Below are 19,298 nucleotides of genomic sequence, written 5' to 3'. Positions count from 1 at the left end.
GGATGAAATCGATTGCATCTTTACTGGAGAAAATGTATTTACATGTCTGTAAATAGGAATCATTTACAACTACCATCAATTCTTTACATTACATTTTATTCTAGAGAGTTACAGAATGATCAAAGATGAAAGGCACAGACATGATAGAATTGGGTGAGCCCAGAAAGGTCCAAGCCTGGCCTTCCATAGAAAGGGAACTCTATTAATTTCCTAGGGTTGAGTACCACAACCCTAAATGGGTATTATAGAACAATGGAAATGTATATTTTCCCAGCTTGGGAAACTAGCAGTCCAGGATCAAGTTGTCTACAGGGCTATGCTCTCTCCAAAGGGGCTAGGAAAGAATCCTTCCTTGCCTCTTCCAGCTACTTGTGGTTCCTGGCAATCCTTGGTGGTCCTTGGCTTGTAGACATCACTCAGCCTCCATTGTTACATGGCATTTTCCCTGTGTATCTGTGTCTAAATTTCTCCCTTCTTTTTTTTTTTTTTAATGTTTATTTACTTTTGAGGGAGAGAGAGAAAGATCATGAGCACTAGCTGGGGGGGGGGGGGCAGAGAAGGAAACAGAGGATCTGAAGCATGCTCTGCACTGACAGCAGAAAGCCTGATGAGGGGCTCAAACTCACAAACCATGTGATCATGATCTGAGCCAAAGTCAGACACTTAACCGACTGAGTCACCCAGGTACCCCTAAATTTCTCCCTTCTTATGAGAACAGCAGTCGTATTGGATTAAGGCCCACCCTAATGACTTCATCTTAATTTGATTAAATCTAAACACTTCTATTTCTCACAGTTCTGGAGATTGAAAGTCTAAGATCAGTGTGTCAACAGGGCACATGGTCTGGTAAGGACCCTCTTCCAGCTCTCCTGGGCCCCTTTTATAAGACATTAATCTCATTCATGAAAGCTCTGACCTTTGACCTAATCATCTCCCAAAGGCCATACTTCCTAATACCATCATATTGGGCATTACGATTTCAATATATGAATTTGGGGGAAACACAAACATTCAGCCTGTAGCAGAGCCCAGTCGTAGAGGGGCCCTCACACTTTCATGGGTTTTACCTCCAAGAACCCCACCAGTTTCTCATGATAAAGAGTAGAGAAGATCCCCTTAATGTTTCTGGCATGGTAACCATTTTGAAATAAACCCAGAAGGTTCTCCCTAATAGGGACCTCCAAGGGAAACCTTACCAGAACCTTCTCTTACCTGAAGGAAGAACAATTAGCCAGCTATGACCATGTCTAGCCTCCCTGTCTCATGTAAGAGAAGGGAGAAAAAAGGCTGAGAAATGCTTCTGAAGGTCAGAGCCCAGGGACTCAGCCCTGCTAAAAACAATGAGATTTAATCATAAGATTATGGAACACTTCTCTTTCCAACATCTTTCTACTACATCAACAGGCTTCAGGATACTAACAGTGGATTAACTGGGAAAGCTGCATATCACAGAGTCTATCTAAGAAGGAGTTCTTAGGGAAACCCAAAAATTACAGAGGAATAAAAAACAAGGAAATTAGAGGAAACAAGCCTGTGGCACTCAGAGCCACAGCAATTCTTAAACACAGCCCAGTTCCTGCCTAGAATAACACAAAGCATTACACTAAAAACCTACTTACCTCAGTTTCTCTTACCCAGTTTGTCATGTCTAGCTTTCAACAAAAACTTACAAGGCATGTTAAAAAAAGCATGAAAGAGGGGCACTTGGGTGGCTCCATTGGTTAAGCATCTGACTCTTGATTTCGACTCAGGTCATGATCTCACAGTGTGTGTGTGTTTGAGTCTTGAGGAACCTGCTTGGGATTCTCTCTCTCCCTCTCTCTCTCTGTCCCTCCTCTGCTCATGTGTGCGTTCTCTCTCTCTCTCTCTCTCTCTCTCAAAATAAATAAATAAACATTAAAGAAAAAAGCACAAAAGAGAGGCGCCTGGCTGGCTCAGTTGGTGGAGCATGCAACTCTTGATTTTAGGGTCATGAGTTTGAACCCCACATTCGATGTCACGCTTACTTAAATAAATAAAACTTGATTTTAAAAAAAGCACAAAAGAATCTGAGGAGACAAAGCAAGCATCAGAACCATCTTCAGGTATGATATAGACTTGGAATGATGAGATAGGGCATTTAAAATAACAATGATTATTATGTTAAGACTCTGATGGAAAAAGTAGACAACATGCAAGAATAGATGGGGACTTCAAGCAGAAAGATGGAAACTCTAACAAAGAATCAAAAAAAATAAAATAAAAAAGAAGGAAGAAACACTGTAACACAAATGAAGAATAACTTTGATGGGCTCATCAGTAGACTGAACACAGCTGAGGAAAAATCAGTGCGCTTGAAAATATGTCAATAGAAATTTCTCGAACTACAAACAGAAAAAAAATGAAAAAAAAAAAACACAGAATATGCAAGCCTGTAGGACAATTCCAAGTGCTCTGAGATACCATAACTTTGAACAGCAGGATACAGGCTCTCTGGGTACCTCACAGAGCACCCACATGGGACTTTTCATTGTGAAAGTCAGGAGGCAAGCTAATCAAAGTCAACAGAATCGCCAAGGTGGATGGGATGGCCACCACTCTGAAAATTACAGTATGAATCCCCCCAAAAAACTAGATTTGCGAATAACGCACAGTGTGGTCTAAATGAACAAATATGGATCCTGGAGTCAGACCTAGGTTTTGATCTCTCTCTGCCCCTTTGAACTGTTTGACCTTGGCACGTTACTTGCCTTTGAGATCCTGTTTCCCCCTTTCATAAAGTGGGTGTCATATCTTTCTCATAAGTCTGCTGTGAGGATTAAATGAACCCTATGAATAAAGTATGCAGGAAACTGGGGCGCCTCGGTGGCTCAGTCGGTCGAGCGTCCAACTTCGGCTCAGGTCATGATCTCACGGTTTGTGGGTTCGAGCCCTGTGTCGGGCTCTGTGCTGACAGCTCAGAGCCTGGAGCCTGCTTCAGATTCTGTGTCTCCTCTCTCTGCCCCTCCCCCACTTGTGCTCTGTCTCTGTCTCTCAAAAATAAATAAATGTAAAAAAAATTTTTTTTTAATTTAGAGTATTCAGGAAATGCAGGAAATGCTCAATAAATATTCACTTTAATTCTTATTGAGATTAGTTCTGATTAAATGCAACTGAAGAGGACAAATTAGCTGAACAAGGGCTGGCTTCAGGGGCACCTAGGTGGCTCAGTCAGTTAAGCACCTGACTCTTGATTTCAACTCAGGTCTTGGTCTCAAGTTCATGAAATTGAACCCTGTGTCTCCCTCTCTCTGCCTCTCCTGCTTTCTTTCTCAAAATAAATAAACATTTTTTAAAAGAAAGCCTTTATAAAATAATATCAGAAAAATTCAAGTAAAGGCAGTAATGGGATTTTTTAGTGTTGTTTTCTTTAGACTCCTTTTATAAATGAAAACCCAACTTGGTGGCAGGGTGAAGGGACTCTTTCCAATATTCTCAGCTTCCCGGCCCACTCATCCAGGGTTTAATAAAGCATTGTGCTGTGGAGTGTGACAGGTGGGGAACAAAAAGATGATTAAAGATGTGGCTCTTAGAGTAACTGTTTTGTTCTCTGAAGGTGGTTGTATATATTTAAGTTGTGTTTCTTGCTGTCACTATTATTCTTGCTAATGCCCAGATGAAGTGTATTTGTTAAGGGAGAAAAATGTCTTAAAACAAAACCTCCTTATCCTTATCCATAAAATGCTGACATTGTGAGACTATGCAGTTTATAGGTTCCGTTAACTTGGAGAATGTGTGTGTGTGTGTGTGTGTGTGTGTGTGTGTGTGTGTGTGTGTGAAAGAAATGCAAATTTCAAATTGTAGATTTCTGCCAAGGGGCTAGAGCAGCTGGAGTCATCCAGCAATTCTTCAGGTTGGTTTGTGGCCATTCTAGTTCCAAGAGAAGACAAACTTTTATTTTAAAACTACACTTTGAGGGGCCCCCTGAGTAGCCCAGTCAGTTAACCATCTGACTCTTGATCTAGGCTCAGGTCATGGTCTCCCAATTCGTGAGATCAGGCCCCGGAGTCTCAGGGGAGCTGCTTGGGATTCTCTCTGCCCCTCCCCCTCTCTCTTGCACACAGATTATTCTCTCTTTCTCAAAATAAGTAAATAAACTTAAATAATAAATAAATAAAATTAAACTTTCAGACTTAAAAATAAAAGCAGAAAAAAAAAAGGATTCCTAGGCCAAAAGAAATGATTTAAATTTTTGGAGAGCTCATCAGCATTTCAAGAGCAGTGATAAGCCACTGGAATTTACTTTGATGATTTCAGCTCCAGCACAGCCACCCCAGCCTCCCTGGGTCCCCTCCCCTGTGTCTCAGCGTTGGCTGGGTGACCACAGCACACGGGGACCTGAAACTCTCTTACTCTCATTCCCCACTGCCCTTGTTTGTGTATCTGATTAGCTCTATGCTTTTTTTTTTTTAAAGATTTTAAGTAATCTCTATACCCAACATGAGGCTCAAACCCACAACCCTGAGATGAAAAGTCCCACACCCTGCCGCCTCAGCCAGCCAGGCACCCTTAGCTCTATGCCTTAATTCTTCTAGAGGCTTCCTCTGTTCAGTCTTTCCCCCAATGTCCATTTGTCCATCCTCCTGACTCCTTTTTTGGTTCCTGCTCTGTGGCACTGACCTGAATATAGAAGTTTGACTGCTGGCTCACAATTGTTTTAATGGCTAAGAAGACGTCACAATGTGTTCTCCACGCTAGGGTTGTCATTGACTTAGGGGAGGTTTGGGGGGAGAATGGTGAAAAGAGAATACCAAGGAAGAAATCTAATATACGACTCAGGAATGCTGGAGAACACCCCTTCTCAGAGGATGCCTTCAGGAGGAACAGGTTGAAACTGCAGAAGAAGGGACATAATTCCTAGAGAGTCACTCATGGTCACCACAGTCCCTGCACTGGAGAGTCAGCCTTCTGAAAGACTTGTAGGGGAGAGCATGCTGGTGTAGAAGGGCTCTGCTCTGCATCAGGCAGATGTGGTTTGGAGCCCTGATGATATTTACAGCAGGATGACTTTCTGGGCAGATCACCTGACCTCCTCATCTGTAAGACATGTGGAGTTGTAAGGATCCAATGTGTTTCCAAAACACCTACTAGCCTTTCCCCTCTCCCCCTCTTATATGATAGTCCTTCACTTGCCCCTTATTCAGAAGCTTGTCGTTACGGCGATTTGGAACCCCAAACACATTTACTCATAAAAGCCAGTAGCCCTGAGCTTCATGAAGTCTGGCCCCAACACCAGCCTACCTTACTATCCTCTTTCTCTTCCCACCATCCCCATTCACGGACTTGACTTTCAAGGCGTGATGGGTTCCTCAGGTGCCTTCCAAACACTTCTCAGCTTCCCCACCCACAAATTTATACTCCTTCCTCCTGGAATCCCAGACCTTTGCTTAGAATCATCTAGCAAATAAATATCCAGGTGAAATCCAAATCCAGCTCCTCCATTCCCTGATGATCTGCTCAGACCAGATTTCTCCTGCATGGGAATTCCTATTCTATTTCATCTAAGCTGGTCATATGAGCTTTACAATAAAAGTCACAGCATATTGCTTTTCGTAGCTGTTATAATGGAAATCTTGTCATATTCTTGTTTCCCCTCACACTGTTCCGTGACCATTTGTTGTTGAATAAATTAATGATAATAGCTACATTTGTTGAGTGCATGCTATAGGCCAGGCAGTGTGCTATGCCCTTTACATGCGTTTCCTTATGTAATTATCACAGCAAATTTTTTTTTAAAAATTAAAAAAAAATACCATGATCCTCACGTTCTGTGGAGAGCTAAGGCTCAGATGGCATAAGTAACTTTCCCAAAGTCAATTATCCAAAAAGTAGAGCAATGATTCCAACCTAGGGGTGTCTGACTCCATGCCCTATGTCCTTTCTACTTCCCGGGAGAGATAGCCTAGATTAAAAGTATATGAATAAAACTAAACTCAAGTACTGGGGACATTTACAACCCCCAGGTCTAAGGTGTGTGACTTTTCAATGCTCCAGGCAGAGAGATGGCCACTCTTTCTCTTACCAGGGGAGGTAGGCCCCAGAAAGCAAAGAAACAAGATTCCAAATTTGAGGTCCACAAAATGCTGCAGAATACATTTCCTGCCACTAGAGGACTCCCTTTCCCTTAGGCAAAAAGCGCAGCTTCCGAGAAAGATGGTACTGGGGCGATCCTGCTGTTGCTGGCCTGCTGGGGGCTTCGCTTCGCCTCCCTGAGGCTCAATCCATTTTGCCTAAAGCCCTGGGTCCCTGCAGAACCTGGCCAGCCTGTGAATCCATAGGGCAGTGCCCCAAGCTGGAGCAGTGGGAGGACAAGTCATTCCTGAGCTCCCTGGATTGGGGATGCTTTGGTGTAGGCCCTAGGCTCATTTGGGGGCTCCTTGCATACGCTCAGGACGTGTGAGGCAGAGGGCAGAGTAGTAAACCTTCCTCCCTGGAGAAGCAGAGACGCAATGTGAGTAATCAGCATGCATCCCGCCCAAAGCCAGCCTGGCCTGCTCCAGGCCCCGAACCCGCGGCAAAGGACTGCAGGGTAAGTGGTCCATGGACACCCCACTTCGGCAGGCTCTGCAGGCGGGATGCCCCTGTAGGTTTTGCTGAGAAGAGGAGGGGAGCACCCTCGGGAATAATGAAGCGCTATATTGGTTGAAAATAACTTGCAGAGAGGCGTGAACTACCTCTCTGGCTGCGACTGTACAGCCCGCTCGCCTGGGAGCTCCCTTGCCTTCCCCCCCTCTCCCAAGCTGGGAGGAAAGGGGTTTCTGCAGTATTCCATTGGGGTTCCCCTCCCCCGCTCCAGGGACCGTGGGATGGGGTGGGAGGGGAGGACTCAATGGTGCATTTTAATCAACAGCAACACCTTTGAAGTGGCATTAAGTGAAAAGAGGCAAATTGCTAAACCGTATCTAAGCTATTATTACTACAACGACATAAAATAACAGATTACAGCAAAGGCTTGAGAGAGGTTTAGGGAAGTGGTACAAAGAAAGGCCTGATGATCCGCCCTCTCCTTTTTCAGATTTGTTGATTTAGTTCAATTATGCGTGTGTTTAAAACGTGAAGGAAAAAAAGGTGAGTAAATGTGAATTGAGTTATAAAACATTTCCAAAGGCTTCACCGTGTCCTGAAAGGAGGTGTCCAGAAATAGGACAGGCAGCTGGACCTGAGAGCTCCGGATGGAGAAGCCCTAGCTCAGTGCAGCTGAGAGAATGAACTCCAGGTTCGAGCCCCCAGAGCGGACAGACGCGAACTTAGTTGGCCCCGAGTGTCCGTCCACTGTGTACCGTACGTCAGAACATTTCGCTGTAACGACCACCCGTCGTGCAGTCCCGCCCAGCGCCCACTTTAGAGGCCTCACACTGGGTCTTGGAGGGAACTAGGCGGCAAAGGGCAGGCGCGGCAGCGGCCGGGGCATTGTTTCAACCCCTCGGGTGGGATCCTGCAGGGAGGGGGAGGGGAGGGAAGGCGGTGTATCCTAGGGACCCGCCCCGTAGCCCTCCCAGGGGACTCGTGCATCAGCGCGTGTGAGCGCTGGGGCTTTGTGAAGTGTAGTGAGTCACCATGGAAACCCAAAGGAACGCGGAGAAGGGCGCGCGGGGGGTCGGCGGGTTCTCCGGCCTCACTCTCCTTCCCCTCTCGGACCCCGGCCCTGCAGCAGGGCCTGTCGGGAGTTGTAGTCCCAAGGCTGCGGCCGCGCGCGGCGGCGAAGATGCGGGGCGCCGCCTGTCCCCGCCTCCCCCTAACCTGCTAGCGCGAGGTGGGGGAGCACTGGGGAGGAGACGTCGGGTCGGTGATTGGCCCAGACCGCCTCCAGCCCCCACCCACGTCCCCTCCCCAGCCCGCGGCTTCAGACTCCAGCGCCCCGCGCGCCAAGGCGGCGATCGAGCGAGCGCGCGTGCTGCCGCCGCCGCCCCGAGCACTCGCAGCTCCTGCGCCGCGTCAAGACCGAGGAGAGACGGACCGACCGACGGACCCTCGCAGCCGCAGCATCCCGGAGGAGTGCGTGATGGCGGGGCGGGCGGTGGGCTTATTCTCCCTGGGCTGGGACATCCATCTCATGGCCTCTGTTTTTCTGGGAGGCGCACAAAAGGGCAGGGATAGGGGTGCGCCCAGGGGGCCCGCTGCAGGGGACGCGGCGGGAGGTGTGGTTTGGGATTGGGGCGGCCATCTGGGCTACACTGAGGCCGGAATGGGGTCCTCTTTGTACGCCCACGGAGCGCCGTGCAGTGCCTGGCTCATAGTAGGCGTTTCATGTGTGCTTGTGGGATTGCAAAGAACTGAGGTGAGGAGACGGCTCGGTTGAAGGGATTTCACTCTTAGCACATAGTAGGTGCCCAGCCTCTCTCGTCGAGGTGCAGTGAATGGCTGGAGGCTGGGCGGGGGCTTCTCTGGCTACCGGCCCGTCCTGCGTGAGTCCCTAGATCGGCGCTATCTCTGGCCCCCCATCACCACCGGCACACACACCCTGCGTCCATCTCGCCTCCGCGTTGGGATTTGCCCAGCCTGTACCAGACCCGACGGCTTGTTCCACTCGACTGGCTAACGCAGCGGTCGCCTAAGGACGGTTCGCCTGCCGCCTCCGAGGCACCTGCCTGAACTACAAAAGCCGCCTGTGGCTGCCCGCCCCAGAGCGGACGCCGAGCTGGGTCCCTTCGCTGGAGCCCATTGCGGGATCTCTCCCCGCAGCATCGATCTTGGTGGGCGACAGACACCGACGCCCCAGGCCTGGGGAGGGGCAAGAGCCCGAGCCTGAGAGAAGCTGGAATGGGGAGAGGCAGACGCGGGGCCTCCGTCTGGGCAAAGACGGGGAGATGGGGAAGCTGGGTGGGGACAGGTGACTGGGTCTGGGTGGAGGGGGAAGTAGAGACCAGGGTTGGAGGAGGAAAGAGAGAGGGGGCGGGGGGGCGGGTCTGAGGCGGGAGGGAAGAGTGCGGCGCAGGTGGCGCGAGGCGGGGCGAGTCTGGGACTGAGGAAGAATGAGGATGGGAGGGCAGACGCTGGAGGGTGGAGACCGCCGGGGTTGAAGAGGGTAGACGCCGGGGAGGAGGAGACCCGCGCCGGCCGGGGGAGGGTCTCTCTGGGGAGGGAGGTCTCCCAGTGGAGGAAGGTCTCCGGGGAAGGGAGGGGGTGGGCGGCTGGGAGGCGGGTCTCGGGCCTGAAGACCCTCTGCTCCAGGCGTGGAGCCTGGGGATCCTGGCGGTCCAGGTGGCCAGCTGGGCGTGGCCCTTGAAATGGCAACCGACCTAGGATGGCGGATCCGAGACTGGGCTGAGCTGTCCCCACTAGGAGCTTTGTCTCCCGGCCTGACACAGCCCGTAGGGACTAGCTTAAGGTTTTGCGATAATCCGCAGCGCCGCAGGCACACCCTTTTCTTCGCGGAGCTGAAAGGCTTGGTCCAGTGGCAGATGCTGGCAGGGAGGCGGGATGGGGGAAGTCTCCCGCCGGAGAGACCCGGAGAACAATAGCCGGCACTGGTATCCACGCGACTCCGTACCAGCCCCCACCCCCCCATCCCCAGAATTTCAAGTGTTCAGTTTTCTGGTGCAGAAAATGCTCTGGTAGAAATCTCAGGGCGTGCGCTCGTCTTTTGGGGTTTGCGTTGGGGACCAAGCCCCGCTGTTAATTCCCTGGTGTGAGTCGCGCGTCCCCCCAGACTGTGAGGCGGGCTGAAAGCCGCCGCCACCGGCTTTGGGTGCCTCCGCGCCGCCGCCTGCCCCTTGCTATTGACCAGGAGCCCAGACGTGGCGTGGCGCCCCGGCGGCGACCTGGGGGTTGCCTCCGTGCACAGCGAGCCCCCTTGAGCAGTCGGCTTTGTCTGCGGGCTCACGTCTAAGGTCTGCTGTGTGTTCATAGAAGGAGCAGTCAGGATTGGTGCGGATTGTGGTTAAAAACAAAAACAACAAACAACAAACCAAAAAACGGAGAAGTGGCTTTTGGAGATTACCCGCCAAGGGTGCGGCTCTTGGCTTTTAGAGCCTGCAGCCTGGGGACCAAAGCTTCCCATTGCCAGTGACCACACCCAAGCCAGTGTGTCCATCCTTTGCAGATTTTGCCTGTATTGTCTGCTGACCTAAGACAGGGACGGCTCTGTGATAGGAGGTGGCTGCTTGCCCATGGGAAAGCGGATGAACAGAAATGGAAGCACAAACCAGGGCTCAGCAGACCTTTCCATGCGCTCATAGTCTTGCTGGCTGTGTAAGCATCTTTCATGCCAGGCTGCAGCATCTTGACATGTGAAAGGATTACCCAATCCTAAAATTTCATTTTATAGGTTTTCTTTAATCATTGTTTAGCTTATATTAGAGGTGACTCTTTGGCATCAGGCTTCTACTTTTAAATTGTCATTCATTTAACAAAAAAGATGTGTAGGGAGGGCAAGGCAGAAGGATTATTTTCTTTTATTCATATTTTATTTTATTTGGAGTGAAGGAAGCTTGGATAAAAGACAGAGCATCATAGGACTCAATCATTGTGACTTGTATTTGCCGTTAAGTTAACTGATGAGCCTTTGGCTCTCTCTAGCCTTGAAACCCCAGGATTTTCTTTCTTAACCACGTTGATGCATAAGGTTGGTGCATAAGGCTGTGATATCACTGTTGGCTCTTGCCCAGAATATTCGATAGTTGCCAACCCGAAAGCCTCCTATTTGGGCAATACCGAGTGGCCATAGGAAAGCAGCAGTCGGCTGTATCTTGCTGGTTTTCAAGGATGGTGTTTTTAAGAGGTGCCTCTCAGAATTTACAAAACTGGTCTGAAAGGATTAATTGGAATGCTGTTCACTGAATGATTTAAACTAAGTTAATAGACCTGTCTATCTCTAGAGTAGATGAAAACCAGGAATCTTAATATTGGAAAACCTACCATCTGACACAGAGGTTTTCTTCTTATGAAAGAGCTCCAGGGGGAAATGTGTCTTCATGTCGTACCCAAGGGGGAAAGTTTCGGAAGGGAATGTTTTGTTGGTTTATTCTTTTTGAAAGAATTTTACGGGTTTATTTAAAGGCGTAATCCTGTTGAGCCCTGTGTGAACACCCATCCCAATAGCTTCCTCCTGGCGAGTCCACAGATGAGGAAGGCCAGTATCCGTATGACCAGCCCATTTGTATAGGGAAGATGGAGAGAGAGCAGCATCCTTCTCCTACCTCCTGTGAAAATGTCTGGGAGACAGGGCGCAGAGGGAAGAATCAGGCGACCCCAGAATTCCGGGGTGCTGTTGTTAACTTCCATCTCCCTGACCTCGGGGACCTTGGCTAGGTATATACAAGATGTTCATAGGACATGAACCTGACTGTTTTCAGCATAGCCCCTCCAAGATGGAGTTGTAAGCCAGGATAGTTTCAATATGCTTTATGCACTGTGCGTTTCCTCCTATGGGAATGGTTACGCAGCAAGGCGAGCGTACACAATTGGCAGAAGTTAAGTTTGGGGACTTGGTGTTGACTTCCTCTGTGGTACGTCCACACCTCTCTGTCCTTCTACCATGGATACCTGGGAGTTTTCCCTCCTTAATAACCACTCCTCGGGGGCGCCTGGGTAGCTCAGTCAGTTAAGTGTCCAACTCCAGCTCAGGTCACGATCTTGTGGTTAATGGGTTTGAGCCCCGCATCGGTCTCTGTGCTGACAGCTCGGAGCCTGGAGCCTGCTTCGGATTCTGTGTCTCCCTCTCTCTCTGCCCCTCCCCCACTCGCACTAGTCTCTCTCTCTCTGTCTCTCAAAATAAATAAACATTAAAAAAATAATAATAACTGCTCCTCTGACCCAGGATTCAGCATGATCCTACATAAAGAAAGCTCCAGGGAACTGTAGGCCGAGGGCCATCACAACTGGCCACATATCTGGAGTAAATGAGGATTTAGATAATTATACAGAGCCAGAGAAGTCGGTATTATTATTTTTTTAAGTTTATTTATTTTGAGAGAGCATGAACTGGAGTGGGGCAGAGAGAGAGAGGAAGAGAAAGAATCCCAAGCAGGCTCCCCGCTGTCAGCGCAGAGCCCAACTTGGGGCTCGAACTCACAAACTGTGAGATCACGACCTGAGCCAAAACCAAGAGCTGGACGCTTGGTATCTAAGACCCAGGGTGCCTGGCCGGCTCAGTCAGTAGAGCATGTGACTCTTGATCTTGGGGTGGTGAGTTCAAGCTCCACTTTGGGTGTAGAAATTACTTTAAAAAAATCTAAAAACCTGTCTATCTTGCTGGTGTAAAAATTAACCAAATTCTGATAGAATCTGATCCTGTTCATTTTTGTTTTCCGAGCTATAAGAAAATAATTTCAGAAACGCCTTGTAAGACTTAGTACACAGGAACCTATAGGAGAACAATAATACAGAAAATCTTTGTCAGCATGAAAACCTGTAGGAAGAAGTTGGCATAATGTGAAATCAAATGAGAATAACAAGTAAGGTGTTTGATTTTATTGCACTTCTAGCGAATAAATGAGAAATAATTTTAGGATCACTTTGCCTTAATTTTTTTTTATTTTTTATTTTATTTTTTAGATTTTTATTTATTTATTTTTTAACATTTATTTAGTTTTGAGAGAGAGAGAGAGAGAGAGAGAGAGCACAAGCAGGGGAGGAAGAGAGAAAGAGGGAGATATAGAATCTGAAGCAGGCTCCAGGCTCTGTGCTGTCAGCACAGAACCCGACGCGGGGCTTGAACCCAAGAACCCTGAGATTATGACTTAAGCCGAAGGCGGATGCTTAACTGACTGAGCCACCCAGGCACCCCACGTTTTCCCCCATCTAATCTTTCATTGCAAGGGGCTGGGGCAGGCTGCAGTGGGGTATCACCAGTGGGAACAGAAAGAATGATTAGGACCACTTCATGAACCCCCACCCTTGCAAATAGTAGGAATAGCTCTGTGCTGAGTCTGAGCTTCTTTAAGCACAGCTGTTGTCAGCAGCTGAGAACTTGTAGTTAAGAATGTTCCAGAAGTGCTCTGATTCCAGCTTTGCCAAATCATCACAATGTGTGGTGTTGGCCTGGCATTTCACCTGCCCCTTCATCATCTAGAAGATCAGGTACTGGTGAGGGGCGGCTGTTCCAAGGCTGTTCTGGTTTTGGTGTGGGAAAGAGCGTTCATGTTTGGTTGATGGTAATTGTTGGGAATAAAAATATCTGCAGTTTTCCAGCGAAGAAATAAACTCAGCATCACAGAATTACTTATTTAACAAACACTTTCCAAGCACTTACTCTGTGCTAGGGGTTGTTCCAGTGCCTATGAATTAAGTACTATTATTATCCCCAGCTTACAGTACAGAAATCACCCAGCTAGAGGAGTCGCAGAGCCAACCTTCAAACCCCAGGGGTCTGCTTAGAGTCTGTATGACTTGCGGTTCTCCAGAGAAACAGAACCAATAATGGTTATCTTACATGATTGTGGGGTCTGGCAAGTCTGACATGCCTCGGGCAGGCCAGCAGGCTGGAAACTCTCAGCCAGGAACTGATGTTGAGGTCTGAAGACAGAATTTCTTCTTCCTCAAGGGAACCTCGGTTTTTCTCCTAAGGCCTCTCAACTGATTGTATGAGGCCCACCCATATTACTGAAGAAAACCTCCTTTCCTTAAAGTCAACTGATTGTAGATGTTAACCACATCTACAAAATATCTTGACAGCAACATATATAGATGGTGTTTGATTGAATAACTATACTATACTACACCATACTATACTATACTAGAGCTTAGCCAAGTTGACATAAGAAACCAACCATCACAGAGTCCATGCTTTATTTATTTTTTTAACGTTTATTTATTTTTGAGACAGAGCATGAACGGGGGAGGGGCAGAGAGAGAGGGAGACACAGAATCGGAAGCAGGCTCCAGGCTCTGAGCCATCAGCCCGGAGCCCAACTCGGGGCTCGAACTCACGGACCGTGAGATCGTGACCTGAGCTGAAGTTGGAGGCTTAACCGACTGAGCCACCCAGGCGCCCCTGCCTTTTTTTTTTTTTTTTTAATATTTATTTATTTATTTGCTTACTTACTTAAAGAGAGAAAGAGTGTGTGAGCAGGGTAGGGGCAGAGAGAGAGAGAGGGAGAGGAAGAATCCCAAGCAGGTTCCGCACAGTCAACGCAGAGCCCGGGGCTGGGCTCCATCTCACAAATCATGAGATCATGAACTGAGATGAAATCAAGAGTAGGACGCTTAACTGACTGAGCCACGCAGGCGCGCCCACAGAGTCCAGGCTTTTGAAACACCACTCCAACCAAGAACCTTACCTGGTGGGTGTAAGGTTTACAGTCAACGAAAGAATTTAGCAATGAGCTGTTCCGTGACAAAATGGTTCTCCCTCCTCTTGTTTAAAATAATATCTGGACCTCTTTTTCATCCACATAGCTTCCAGCACGAAATACTGCTCAGAGTGAGCATTCAGTAACGTTGAAAGAACGGCTGAGTGAATGATCTAGATGATGTGTTACAGGATTTTCCAGCCATTGAGACCTCTGGCTCCCCATTTAAATTGAAAATCCTTTGGCTCAAGTGAAGCTGAGGTTTTATGAATGAGGAGATTCTCTTGAGAAAAGAAGAGTATCTACGTTCTGAACTGAGTGTTGTGTCCTTCCCCACCCCCAACATCTGTCCGTTTTCATTGGCAGCAAAGTTTTTCGGGGTCTGTCACTGCCTCAACTCCCTGTGAATGTGTCTCCCACACACCAGCAGTGCCCAGTACTCAGTCACACCATCTTTGTGTCACTTCAGTGTCCATTGACAGGCAGCCCCTTTGTTGATTTCAAATCCGCCATGGGCTCACTCTAATTTCTCAGGCTTTGGGTCTTTATTCTCCCTGCTTTTGTCTGGTCCTGCCCTTCCCTTTGTCCCTCTGCGGGGCATGATCCACTATTGATGGAGAGGTCCCCTCCTTTCTCATTTTTACCACTTCATCCAGATTTGTCTTTGTGGATTGATAGGTTCATTCTGTTATAAAATTCAAACATAGCCTCCAAATTTTTTTCATGCCATGGTGTTTTTAGCCGTGTTTGCGATACATGTGAAACTCAACTTGGATTATTCTAAGTTCGCCCTATTGCCAAGGGTGTGGGCAATACATAGGCTTAAGATGGTGACTTTGGGAGGGTGGGGTGAGGGTGTATTTTGAAAATACTCTTGTTTTTTAAACTCTTTGGTGAATTATAACAGATACCTAGAAAATATATGAATCATAAGCATATAGCATGATGAATTTTTGCAAACTGAACATACCCAGGTGATCAGCACCAGGCCAAGAAATAGATTACCAGTACCCCAAAGCCCTTCGCCTCCCCCTCCCTTTTTAAGTAATCTCTACGCCCAGTGTGGGGCTTAAATCTACAACCCTGAGATCGAGCGTCATGTGCTCCACCAACTAAGCCAGCCAGTCATCCCCCCAAAGTCTCCCTCTTAAGTCGCCTCCCAGTCACTGTCCTTCCTCCAGGGTTAATAACCACCCTCCTGACTTCTTACAGCACAGATCAGCTTTGCCTGTTTTTGAACTATTTTACAAATGGAATCCTGACAGTGGAAACTTTTTCATGGGTGGCTTCTTTTGCCCAATGTTATGTTTGTTGCATTTTCATTTGCTCATTTTCATTGCTATATATTGTCCCATTGTGTAAATGTACTGTAGTATCCATTGTGTTGTTAATGGGTATTTGGGTAGTTTCCAGTTTGAGACTATCATGAATAGTGCTGCTGTGAATATTCTAGTACGCGTTTTGTTCGTGAACATATGTGTGTTTCTGTTGGGTATAACCTTAGGAGTAGAACTGCTGGGTCGAGGGTTTGCATATGTTATTTTTTAGTAGACTGTGCCAAATAGTAAGATTAATGGTGATTAAAAACATTTTTAAGAAGAGTTTTTTAAAAGACATTCTGAGGGATGTACTGCTGTGATTAAACCATTTTTAGAAATCCTAGAGGCTGGTATAATGTCGTGGCTTGATCAGAGGTTGGTTTCCAACTCTCATTCTTCAGGAGAAAATAGAACTTCAAGCTGTGCCTGATTCCACAGTAGCTGAAATGAACTTCTTTTTTTTTTTCTTTCTTTTTTTTTTTTTTTTTAATTTGAGAGAAAGCACAAGCAAGGGAGAGGGGCAGAGGGAGGAAGAGAGAGAAAATCTTAAGCAGTCTCCATGCTCGGGCTTGATCCCACGACCCTGGGATCATGACCTCAGCTGAAAACAAGAATCAAGAGTCAGACGCTCAATCAACTGAGCCTCCAGGTGCCCCTGAAATGAGCATTTTTAAACTAAGGGTTGTGTTTCAGCCTTAGTCTTGCTACAGCGATTTCCTTACTCCTGTTTCTTAAGGAAAAGATGAGAACAGATTATAATTGCAACGTGGGTCCCCAAATCATTCCAGAGATGTCCTATCAGCCTTGAACAGGATTAACAAGTGATTTTTTTTTCTTCTGTTAACTATTTTGCGTTTCTCACATCAAATTGCGATTTTGAGTTGTGTCATTTCTCTGGCTTAAAAAATTCCTCAAAAGGGGGCAGCTTGGAATCACAGAGTTCGGATTTCTTACTTGGGAATTAGAATTCTAGCATTAGAATTCTAGATTCCCCCCACCCCCTTTTTTTGTGGGTTTCTAAAAAAGACTTAAAACGGACATGATTCTTACAACTGGATTATAATGGGACAAAGCCTCTGCAACTACTGACACCCAATAAAGATGAGACACAGAGATAGAGCAACAGCCTTCAGATTGCGGATATAAGGCAAACCCATTTCATCGCCGTGGCTGATCTTCACCGTTGGTCTAGGAGAGGTGGCAGTGATAGATAACATGGCCAGTATAGATCAAGGGCGGCAGTTTAGGTGTGATTACAGGATGGTGGTAATGAAGCCTGTACTACCAAGGGAGCATGACAAGGTCGTCACGAATTCCTAACCCCTCAGGTTTTTCTTTAGGAGACCCGTTCACAGAGAGAAAGATTTTTTTCTTGTCACGTGGCTTGCCACGTCTGTATCCATCGTACAAGCAAGTGAGAGAGACAAGATTTATCCTTGCCTAAACACCTAGGTTTACTGCTTAGACTCTGAGTCCCTTAAGTGCTTAGGCAATAATATAAGATTTAATTTGTACTGTATTTTTTTAAGTGTTTATTTATTTTGAGATAATTTGTACTTTAAAATGTATAGGGGCGCCTGGGTGGCTCAGTCGGTTAAGCCCTCAACTTTTTTTTTTTTTTTAATGTTGGCTTTATTTATTTTTTTTTTTAATTTTTTTAACGTTTATTTATTTTTGAGACAGAGAGAGACAGAGCATGAACGGGGGAGGGTCAGAGAGAGGGAGACACAGAATCCGAAACAGGCTCCAGGCTCTGAGCTGTCAGCACAGAGCCCGACGCGGGGCTCGAACTCACGGACCGCGAGATCATGACCTGAGCCGAAGTCGGCCGCTTAACCGACTGAGCCACCCAGGTGCCCCTAAGCCCTCAACTTTAGATCAGGTCATGATCTCACGGTTTGTGAGTTTGAACCCTGCATCAGGCTCCTTTGCTGTCAGCATAGAACCCACTTTGGATCCTCTGTACCCTTCTGTCTCTGTCCCTTCCCTGCCTATGCTCACTCTCTCTCTCTCTCTCTCTCTCTCTCTCTCTCTCTCTCTCTCTCTCAAATAAAATACACATTAAAAAACATTTTTAATAAAATAATATAAATAAATAAAATGTATAATATAATATTCTAATACCTAATCAGTTATAAACCACCCATAGACCATTTTGCTAATACAGCTAACATAATGACTGCTTGTTTCATCAAAGCTTTGTCCATATGCTCACATAATTTTTTTGATTATTAAATATAATTTATTGTCAAATCGGTTTCCATACAACACCCAGTGCTCATCCCAACGGGTGAATTTTTACAGAATTATGACCACAACATGGATACTATTGGTATTCTGTTGTTTGACATTAAAAAAAAAAAAGCTCGGGGCACCTGGGTGGCTCAGTCGGTTAAGCGGCCGGCTTCGGCTCAGGTCATGATCTCGTGGTCCGTGAGTTTGAGACCCACGTCGGGCTCTGTGCTGACTGCTCAGAGCCTGGAGCCTGTTTCAGATTCTGTGTCTCCCTCTCTCTCCCACCCTCCCCCGTTCAGCTCTGTCTCAAAAATAAATAAATGTTAAAAAAATAAAAAATAAATAAAAAAAATAAAAAATAAAAAAAAAAAGCTCAGGGGCGCCTGGGTGGCGCAGTCGGTTAAGAGTCCGACTTCAGCCAAGTCACGATCTCGTGGTCCGTGAGTTCGAGCCCCGCATCAGGCTCTGGGCTGATGGCTCAGAGCCTGGAGCCTGTTTCCGATTCTGTGTCTCCCTCTCTCTCTGCTCCTCCCCCGTTCATGCTCTGTCTCTCTCTGTCCCAAAAATAAATAAACGTTGAAAAAAAAAAAAGCTCTTTGGGGTGCCTGGGTGGCTCTGTCAGTTGAACATCCGACTTTGGCTCAGGTCATGATCTCACGGTTCATGGGTTTGAGCCCTGCCTCGGGCTCTGTGCCGACAGCTCAGAGCCTGGAGCCTGCTTCAGATTCTGTGTCTCCCTCTCTCTCTGCTCCTCCCTGCTCATGCTCTGTCTCTTGATATCAAAAATAAATAAACATTTTAAAAATGTAAAAAAAAAAAAGCTTTTTTATGTCTCTACCTAATTTAGAAATGTGAACTTTTATATGGCTATCTACCATTCCATTGGAAGAAACACTGTTGTATTTAAACATTTACTTATTGAGGTGCGTGTGGCTCAGTCGGTTAAGGGTCTAACTTCAGCTCAGGTCATGATCTCGTGGTCTGTGAGTTTGAGCCCCACATCAGGCTCTGTGCTGACAGCTCAGAGCCTGGAGCTTGCTTCAGATTCTGTCTGCCTGTCACTCTCAAAAATAAACAAACATTAAAAAAATTTTAAACATTTACTTATTGGTGAACATCTAGATTATGTCCAATTTTTTCTATTATCTTAAATATTGTTCACATCTTTATGAGTGAACATCACATACATGATTTTATCACCGATCTGATAATGTTTTTGAGAATTGGAATTCCCTTAAAAGGAATTTTTGGTGTGGGGGATGCAGTTTTAATCATAATACCTGATATAGTTTGCACATAAAGACAAATGCATGAGTGTATGTTAATTCCTTGACTTAAGGACCAACTTCACAAAGTTCCCTGATTGCTTTCTCATCCGTCTTCATCAGCAAGTTGATCATCAAAGAATTTGTGTAAATGTAGGAATAAAATTGTCTGAAGTAGTCATTAAAAACAGGGCTGCAGTGGGATGGATGCCTGTGTGGCTCAGTTGAAT

At 46.7% G+C, this 19,298-nt stretch overlaps 1 protein-coding gene across 3 annotated transcripts in view; it reads left to right on the top strand.

The window, feature by feature from the left end:
• The first annotated feature begins 7,668 nt into the window (after positions 1 to 7,668).
• DPYSL5 (dihydropyrimidinase like 5) overlaps positions 7,669 to 19,298 on the top strand; it is a 103,209-nt gene continuing 91,579 nt past the window's right edge. For 2 of the 3 annotated variants that reach the window (XM_011281274.4, XM_019827783.3), the window contains exon 1: positions 7,670 to 8,013. The gene's annotated coding sequence lies outside the window, so the exon portion shown is untranslated. Of the gene's footprint in view, positions 8,014 to 19,298 lie in introns of all 3 variants that reach the window. The other variant, XM_045054823.1, reaches the window with a different exon arrangement.

The sequence above is a fragment of the Felis catus genome, chromosome A3 (assembly GCF_018350175.1).
Source record: "Felis catus isolate Fca126 chromosome A3, F.catus_Fca126_mat1.0, whole genome shotgun sequence".
Lineage (NCBI taxonomy): Eukaryota > Metazoa > Chordata > Mammalia > Carnivora > Felidae > Felis > Felis catus.
The sequence above is the reverse complement of the archived record's forward strand: the minus strand, read 5'-3'. Positions and strand labels throughout refer to the sequence as shown.